A 9,368-nucleotide genomic window follows, 5' to 3' on the forward strand; every position below is an offset into this window, starting at 1 on the left:
AACTAGCCAGAGGACCTGCAAAACCAAAATTTAGTAAAGAAACTTCAAAATCTGATGGGCGCAATAAACCTCCTCATTTGGAGGATACAGACGGCAATACAATGAGGCTACAGGATGAAGTTTTGAAGCCATCTTTGATGTAAAGTAATGTTCTTCACAATCTGTGGCGGCCCGAAAAATTTTAAGGAATTTGAAGGTCATTGTGTTCTGCAAGTACCCCAAAATGAATACTGTCATTGTCTACAGTAGCTACTTAGATACAATGCGAGAAATAAAATTCCAACGTGTGGACGCTGAAGTGGATAATCGATCAACCAACCCTGTTAGGATATAATTATGTAGATTACTGTAATAGTTCATTCTGTATAGTTTTTGAAGTTCCTTTAAAAACATGGGCATCACTAAGATGTTTATCTAAAACGGGATCAATTTTTGCACTATAGTCTATCAGTTCTAAAAATACCCCTTTGTTTACCGAGTCACTTTTTTTATTATGTCCACGAAGAGGAAGGTTACATGTACCACATAGTTTTAAGATATTTAAAATTTTTGAAAGAAGCAATCGATTTTTCTTAACTGTTACGTTATGACTATTTACTATTTATTTGTTCTGTATAAGCACTATTTAAACAAGAAGCAATATTTACTCTTCCTAAAAGTAAAAAACTCACCAACTTATTTTTGTGTTTAGGAGAATTTTCATGTTTCTTAATTTTAATTTCTAAATGTTTCAAGTCAGAAACTCCAGTTTTCGTCCAGTTTTCTTCGCCTCCTCCAAACAATAAACATACAAAACAAAAAAATCTATTTGTTTGGTCACAACCACACAACCACAGGGTCTTATCATAAATGTTTTTATCAAATTTGCGAAAGCCGGCCCACTGTTTGCACTCTTCCTGCACCTCAACTAAATTCAACACTGGCGTTGGACGTCCGTTATTTTTCAATTCGACTTTTTCCTCTAAACTTACTAATAACAAGTTTTTTAATTTCACAAACCCTCATTTTAAACTTAAACTTATAAAATATAATGTCTTAAAAAGCTCCAAAGCAAAAACAAAACACATATAACCACACTTCAGTGATACGGGTTACTGCCTCGTTGCCTATCCCCTCCACGTGCCAATTTGTCCAATCATATGTAAAAATATGCTTGCACGATGGACTCAGATTTCACGGTCCGCGATGGAGTGGGGATTGCGCGCGCGGTTAAACATAACTCTTTGGTACGATCATAGATGGCAGATGGCATTAATCTGAGCTACGTTCACGGAGTACATGCACTTTATGCAACCAACCTAACATCCAAGAGGTACTGAATGCATGCTATTTAGATTTCTTATTGATTTAAATAAATACATTATCTTAAGTTTATAGTTTGAAAATATCTGCATTTCAAATAGTTCATACAAAAAAGACACTGTTCCGTCGCAGTTTCCCCTAGACTTGCTCCTGCTCATCACAAAAATGAATTTAGTTAAGTTCTATCTCGTATATGAATATAAATATGATACTACTACCACATTTTGCTGTTGCAATAATCCAAAAAAAAAAATATTAAACACGTGATGGACATCTTGTAAAAGTACCTATTTTAAAAATTCAGACATATACGACCGGGGCATAGGTGACAAACAGCTGCAGCACGTTTTATGCCCTTCCGTTCGTCTCATTCCCAGATGATATTCTCGGTTTTTAGAATTCATTATTTAAATGATGGCAATTTGTTCCGCCGAGACTGCCGTAGAAAAGAGAGACCAAACTTATATATCCAAGCACTGAGCCGTGCTGGAAACTTCCAACTTGTGATCGCGGAGTTTCTCAAAACTCGCCTCGGATTTCTGTCAAAAGTTTAAAGGTTATCTGGATGACGTAATACAGATATAGTGACGAACATTTTCAATGACGTCTACCGAGATAAAATAACAAGACTGTATTTTAGTAGGCACTTATTTTTGAATGGAGGAAATTATATGTTGCCACATTAAGAAAAGAAGTGAAGTATAATTAGTTTAGAATACCACTAAACTGCAGCGGATATTTCAAATCCAATTTTCTCAGTATGCTTTTTTATGGTAAATAAATGACCATTCAGAAAATACCTGCGTTTTCTCAAAATCACTATCAATAGAAAAAATGCGACAAACAACAGAGTACTGTCGAATATATTTCTATTATAGCCCTATGCTTCAGATAAGAAATAATGCTATGAACAGATCTGATGATTGGCCGCCATTACGGACATACGGAAATAGCAAGTGGAGATCTTTACGGTACGATGACCTCCCAATGGATGTGACGTCATGAAAATAATTTTATTCCTAATTCCCCATTAATTTCTCAATTTTTCAATAACTTTTATTAAATTTTTTTTCGATATCCCTGTTTAAACAATATAAAATGATACGTATAGATTCCATCAAGTCTGTTACTGATTTTATAAGAGCATCCATGAAAAACAAGATATTTTCAATGTTTATATTCACGACATCTACTTTTTCACTGAGCATGATTTTATTAATTAATAAATACATTGTGGTCCAGATTTTAATAGACAAACATCGGGAAGTACTAAACAACAAAAATTAACATCACTTTGCTCTATGAAGATAAGCGTAGAAAGCCACCGTTTATAAGACACAGGGCGTTGAAATGAACAAAAATAAAACATTTTTTAAATAACTGGAAAACCGCTTCATCAAATTTATACAAATTTGGTACACAATTTTCACTATCATATCAGACATGTCGAGTTCAACTTTCAAGTAACACAAACAACAAATAAAGTTTAATAAAAAAAGAAATAAATTAAATTAATTACTCTCCATCTCCAACCTCATTGCATTTTTGGGATCTTTTGGTTACAGAAATCACAGCAGCTCTGATTAAAACTGGATTTTACTTCAAATTAGTGCAGGCCTTTACACTGGTTGGTCTCTATTTGTTATAGGAATCCATAATCGTCATTTTTCAGTTTATCCCAAATAGTCTAAAATATTTAGATCAGGTGATCTAGGTAGCCTAGGTATGGGGGCCATTCAGACCAGTCCATTTACAAACTACCTAGCAGAATGTGCTGGCGCACTGTCCATTTGAAACCAGGTCTCGATTCGTTGGTCCAAAGGTATGTCCTCCATTAACTGGAAGAAGCTATTGTTTTACTTTAAATAAGGAAACGATATCCTCGTTTATTCGCCACTGGTTTTTCAATTTGGACTATGTGCATACAGAACTAGAAGAAATATTAAAATAAAAATGTGTACCAAATTTGAATAAAGGACCCCGCACTTTTCTTATGTAAAAGTGGTTTCAGTTAAATTGGCTGAAAATTGTATATGTTACAGCTCTTAACCTGTCGATCAAAAGTCTCCATTGGCACAATATCCTAAAGTCCATAGTTTTCGAGTTACGTTGACTTTAGAGCAATAACTCTGTATTCGAAGGGGTCAAAATTTTATTTGATATTTTTTGTTGTTTGCGCTTGCATTACGCAAGGTGTACCACGTGGAGGTTGCAAAATCGGTCCAATACCTCTTTGGGGTGGCTTTTTTACCATGAGGTCCCTTTGCCTCCCACCATCGGAGTGTCTTTTTTACCGTGAGTTCCCCTTACTCACTAATCTTAGTACGTCTAGATGCATGTATTTTATTTTCATGGATCCAATATCATCAATTTCTATGTTATTATATCTGTTGAGACTATCATTAATATAGTTTAATATTGCGTCATTGGGGTAATGTATATTTTGTTGATATCGCGCAAAACCCAAATACCACAACACGCTGGCTATGTGAGAACAACAACCTATTGTTCTTGCACCAGTTTTACAAGTGCAATAATATCCGAGAATGGGCTCTTCGTTTTCATCTGGTTCAGTAGCATAAGATACCCACAGCTGATGTTTCACTGCATTCCGGAAACGTGAGTAAATTCTGATCCGTAGAAAACCTGGTTCTAGAACATGTTCGTCGAATTGAAATACTTCTGTCCCTTCTATATCAGGCTTATCTTGAATGTAAGATGGAGCTAAACCAACCTAGTAAACACCAATGGTTATCCTATGTCGAATCTAGGAAATTCTCTAGCATGATTTTCATTAAGTTGGTTCCATATAGCATTCCTTCTAAAGAGATTTACGATTTCATTTCGAGTTTGAACTACGTTCACATCATTAATTCTTTGACACAATTCTCTTGCTAATGGAACAGTAGCACCCTGCATTATTAACAATTCACAAAATCTATTAATTATTGCGCCAGCTATTTTGTAAAAATCTGCGAGATGGAGCATATGAGCTGTCGGAATAATATCAGAAAAGAAACTAAAAATTGATTTAATGTGCCTATTACGCGCCTCTACGACCCACCTAGACTTCGTAACAATTCGCATTTCATTGGCACTTATACCCATAATATCATAAAACAACTACAGTTTTCAGTGTGAAGCCACATTATCAATATTAATATAACTACAATGATTTATTATTTTTTCGGTTGTCATGGAGAAAAATGACATATAGTACTTATGTATGTGCTAACATGAAAATCATTTAAGGTTCAAACCCAAACTGCGAGTAGTTCTTTCGACTGCAGATATCCGTTACAACTAACCTAGTTGATGGCATAAAAACTTATTGGATTTCTGTACATTGTAATAAAAAATTAAATATTTTATTAATTATTCTTTTATGCATATTATCTGTCGCATATTAATGCAGGCATTGATCAAATCAAGATTTAGAGCTAAACTCAACATTTTCACACGTGCAAGTAGTTTTTGAGCCACGGAAAAAAGGTACCTTGGGTAATGCAAATGCAAACGGCAAAAAATATCAAATAACATTCGAATACAGAGTTATTGCAATATTAAACTATATTAATGATAGCCTCAACAGATATAATAACATAGAAATTGATGATATTGGATCCATGAAAATAAAATACATGCATCTAGACGTACTAAGATTAGTGAGAGGCAAGGGGAACTAACGGTAATAAAGACACTCCGATGGTGGGAGGCAAGGGGACCTTACGGTAAAAAAGCCACCCCAAAGAGGTGTTGAACCGATTTTGCAACCTCCATGTGGTACACCTTGGGTAATGCAAACGCAAACAACAAAAAATATCTAATAACATTTTTATCCCTTCGAATACAGAGTTATTGCTCTAAAGTCAGCGTAACTCGAAAACTATGAACTTTAGGATATTGTGCCAATGGAGACTTTTGATCGACAGGTTAAGGCTGTAACCTATAAAAATTTCAGCCAATTTAACTGAAACCACTTTTACATAAGAAAAGTGCGGGGTCCTTTGATGAAGTGATTTTCCAGATATTTAAAAAATTGTTTTATTGGTGGCTTTCCGCAGAAAGGCTATTGTTTTACTTTAAATAAGGAAATGATATCTTTGTTTCTCCGCTATTAGTTTTTGAATTTGGACTGTGTCTATACAGAACTAGGAGAAATATTTGGAAAAAAATGTGTACCAAATTTGGATAAATTTGATGAAGCGATTTTTTAAAAAAATTGTATTATTTTTGTTAATTTCAACGTCCTGTATCTCATTAACGGTGACTTTCTGCGCCTATGTTCATAGAGCAAAGTGATGTTAATTTTTGTTGTTTAGTACTTTCGCGAAGTTTGTCTATTAAAATCTGGACCACCCTGTATAGTCAGTTTGCAAAAATAATTGAAACCCATCAGTAATCAATATTAAAATTATCTTATTTTCCACTGCAATGCTGATAAAATCAATATTATTTACAGACTTGATCTACTAATATTTGATTAGCTTTGAATCTTTCGAAATGAAAGAGATAATGAATTTTTTTTTAATAAAAGTTGTTGAGAAAAAAGATGTCACACTGTAGAAAAATATATTTATGAAATTAGGAAAAGTGGTTTAGTAAGAAAAGTTTTTTTAGAGCGTTAAACATACCAAAATGGAATTTTAATACCACGAAGATCCTGGATTCCGTTTCCCGATTTCCTCTTTTCATTTTCCGATTACGTAGGCCAGCTGTCAGTTTTGGGGGAACATCAACTAACCCAAAATCATTCCAAATTCCATTGAAATACGTAATAAAATGAATGAATTATGCTGAAAGGAACAGAAATAAATATTTTTCTTTTAAGCATTATAATAAAACAAAATTGCAGTGAGGTAACTTGCTCTAAATGTATGTATTTTGATATGGAAACCTACCTTTGAAGTATGGTTTCTCTTTGGGCCACCCTGTACAAATTTTACTCATTGAAACTCTATTCCAGTTATACTCGTACATATTTTGTTGCTACTGCATCGAAGAAAATCCAATAAAGAAGTATTTCAATGTACCTTAATTGAAAATAAAGAGGCAATTTACGTCCTTATTTGGAAAAATGTCAAAGTTGAGACTCCTAATCTTTCCCCCTCATCAATTTTTTAACAAACACTCTATGTTTTCTTTTACAATCTGCTTCTTTATATTCCCGACGATGCACATTCATTTCACTTTAAGGCCCCCTTTGAACTATACCAGTACGTCTGAAGTTCGTGTAGAAATCACGTACTTTCCTAGTTCACACCTGAACTACCGCCTGGAGACCACTTTAAGCGTAACTTACTATCTGTAGGTTGAAAAAAAAAGACGTATATTAAAGTGTACGCGAAACAAGAAGATATCCAAGGGATTAGTTAGCATCACACGGAAGAGTAAACGTTTCTTTTAACGTCGTCCTTTTGGTACGATATATAAGGGTATATCTATGTGTTCCGCTGCATTTAGCGCCACTTTGGCGGATAATTACTTTTCCTTAAGGACTGGACGCGTTGGGAAGGTCTTATGTGTGCGATAGAATGCACACATCATGGTCTTTAAGTGCTGTGTCGACAGCGACAATGTTGAATAAACGTCACAAAATTGTCAGGCTTGTAAATGGATCTTCAAGGAAAAATAACTAGAGATATTAGCTAAAACATTCACATTGAGAAATATATATTAGTAAACTTATTTCTGTATCTTTCGCTGTAGAATAAAATATACGTTTATTTATTACTTAAAAATCACCGCTACAAAAAATCTTTGACAAATAGTTATAGTGTGTTGCGGTATATACAGGGTGTCCCAAAAGTGACGCCCGTCCTTCTGTGATTTGATTAAGGAGACAAAAACGAATTGAAAATCAAGAGTGGAAAATTTTCCGATTGTTTTCCGTTGTTCAATTATTTAAAAAAATATTCAAAATACTAAAAAGGTGAAAATCCATTTTTTTTTGTCTCAAAACAGGTCTGTGCTTATGGGGACCAAGACATATAATTTATAACCAATAGTAGATAAGTATAGTTTTCGATTGTCGGTTGTACCTGAGTGTAAGGAATTATTTTAAATTGAAAAGTATAGAGAAAAACATTTTAATAATAAAACATAAACTAAAACCATAATGTGCTTAATTAATAGAAATTGTTTTTACAAAAGATGTTCAAATAAGTTGCTTTCTACTTCAAGACAAAGATTATCACGATTCAACATTGAAGCATGAACTCTTTGTAGCATCTCTTGGTCTATTAACGCGACAGCAGCGAATATACGGACTATAAATCTTTTCTTTTAAATAACCCCAAAAGAAAAATCTAGGGGATTCAGATCTGGTGATCCAGGAGGCCATGGTTCTTTTCTTCCAATCCGTCTGTCTCAGAAGTTTTGATTCAGATCATTTTATATTCGTAAACCATAATGTGATGGAGCCCCATCATGTTGAAACCAATAATTTAGTTTAACTGCTAACGGTACGTCATGCAGCAATGGCAATGGTAAGTTTTCATTTAAAAACATACAACTGCAGCAAATACAGCTTTGAACTACATAAATATTTAATAACCCAGTCCAAATGTTTATTTTTAGTTTTTTTGAATAATTTTTTGAATAATGAAAATTTTCCACTCTTGATTTTCGATTTATTTTTGTCCCCTTAATCAAAACCCATAAGGACGGGCGTCATTTTTGGGACACCTTGTATAAGTCACGCTGAGAAACGTTTAGCCCTCGAGGAATTCGGTATAATAATAAATAAAAGTAGCTTAAAATTTCAAGTTGTCAATTTTAGAAAATGTAATTTAACAAGATGAATGTATTTTTAAATATTACAACCTAAATTGTGTCTATAACCAAGAGTTGTCAGTGAACAAACAATATTTTTTGAGTTGAAATCACGTTGAAATCCTAAAACTGAGACTGGAAAAAATGGAAAATGTGGAAATTCCATTTGAAATTTTAGAAAAAGCTAATACGGCTACTGCAGGCATCATTCCCGAGAAATCAAAATCTAAATACAACAAGGAACTGAAGGAATTTCAAGTTTGGAAAATCAAAGGAGTAAAAGGCGTAAATGAAGATGTCTTGCTAGCTTATTTTTTCAATTTAAATGAGAAATTAGCTCCATCCACATTGTGGACTAAATATTCCATGTTGAAGTCAACTTCGAGAGTTGACAAGAACATTGAAATTTCTAAATTCGGAACACTAGTGGCATTTCTAAAGTCTAAGCAAAAACATTTTCAACCAATAAATCCAAGGTCTTAGAAAGACAACAAATCGAACAATTTTTGCCTAAAGCTCTAGACAAAGATCATCTTATGAATAAGGTAGGTTCTACTGAATAGTTTAACTGAGTTATATTTATTAAATTTGTTGTTTTTATGTGGCGTTGATATTAGGAGTTTTTGGCGCTAGCCGTTGCGAGGAATTGACCCATCTAAGCGTAGACAATATAGAGGACAAAGGGCAGTATATCCACATCATGATTTAAAATACTAAAACGAACAAACCAAGAAGCTTCGCTGTGTTAAATGAAGGATTTTGTGTTAATCCGATTGAATTAGTTAGAAAATATTCTAAGTTAGGACCTCAAAATGTGCAGCATAAATGGTTCTTTTGCAATTTTCAAAGGAGAAAATGCACACGTCAATGTGATGGTATTAATAAGCCAGCAAAATTGATATTGCTAAAAAGATACAAGGGGTGCAGACTCCTGAAGCAAGCACAAGCAGAGGGGCAACCTGTTCTATAAATTTACCACAATCACAAAATGATTCCAATAATCCTTTGGCATCAAATTACAGGTTTACCATAAATGTTAATGTTAATATTAATAAGTAAGTAGATTGTAAGTTTGTAGCATTTTAGGTTATTTGTTGACTTATTACTGTTTCAAATTAGTTTTCTAATAAAAACTAGAAAAATATACCAAACATTTGTCTTTTCATGATTTCTATAAGTCACTAGTGGGTTATAAGTCATAACTTACTAGTGACTTATGACTTATAACTCACTAGTGACTTATAAGCCACATTATTCCTTTAAAACCAAAGAAATTATAGTATCATTACATT

This window comes from Anoplophora glabripennis, unplaced genomic scaffold, assembly GCF_000390285.2.
Source record: "Anoplophora glabripennis isolate ALB-LARVAE unplaced genomic scaffold, Agla_2.0 scaffold164, whole genome shotgun sequence".
In the NCBI taxonomy this organism is placed as follows: domain Eukaryota; kingdom Metazoa; phylum Arthropoda; class Insecta; order Coleoptera; family Cerambycidae; genus Anoplophora; species Anoplophora glabripennis.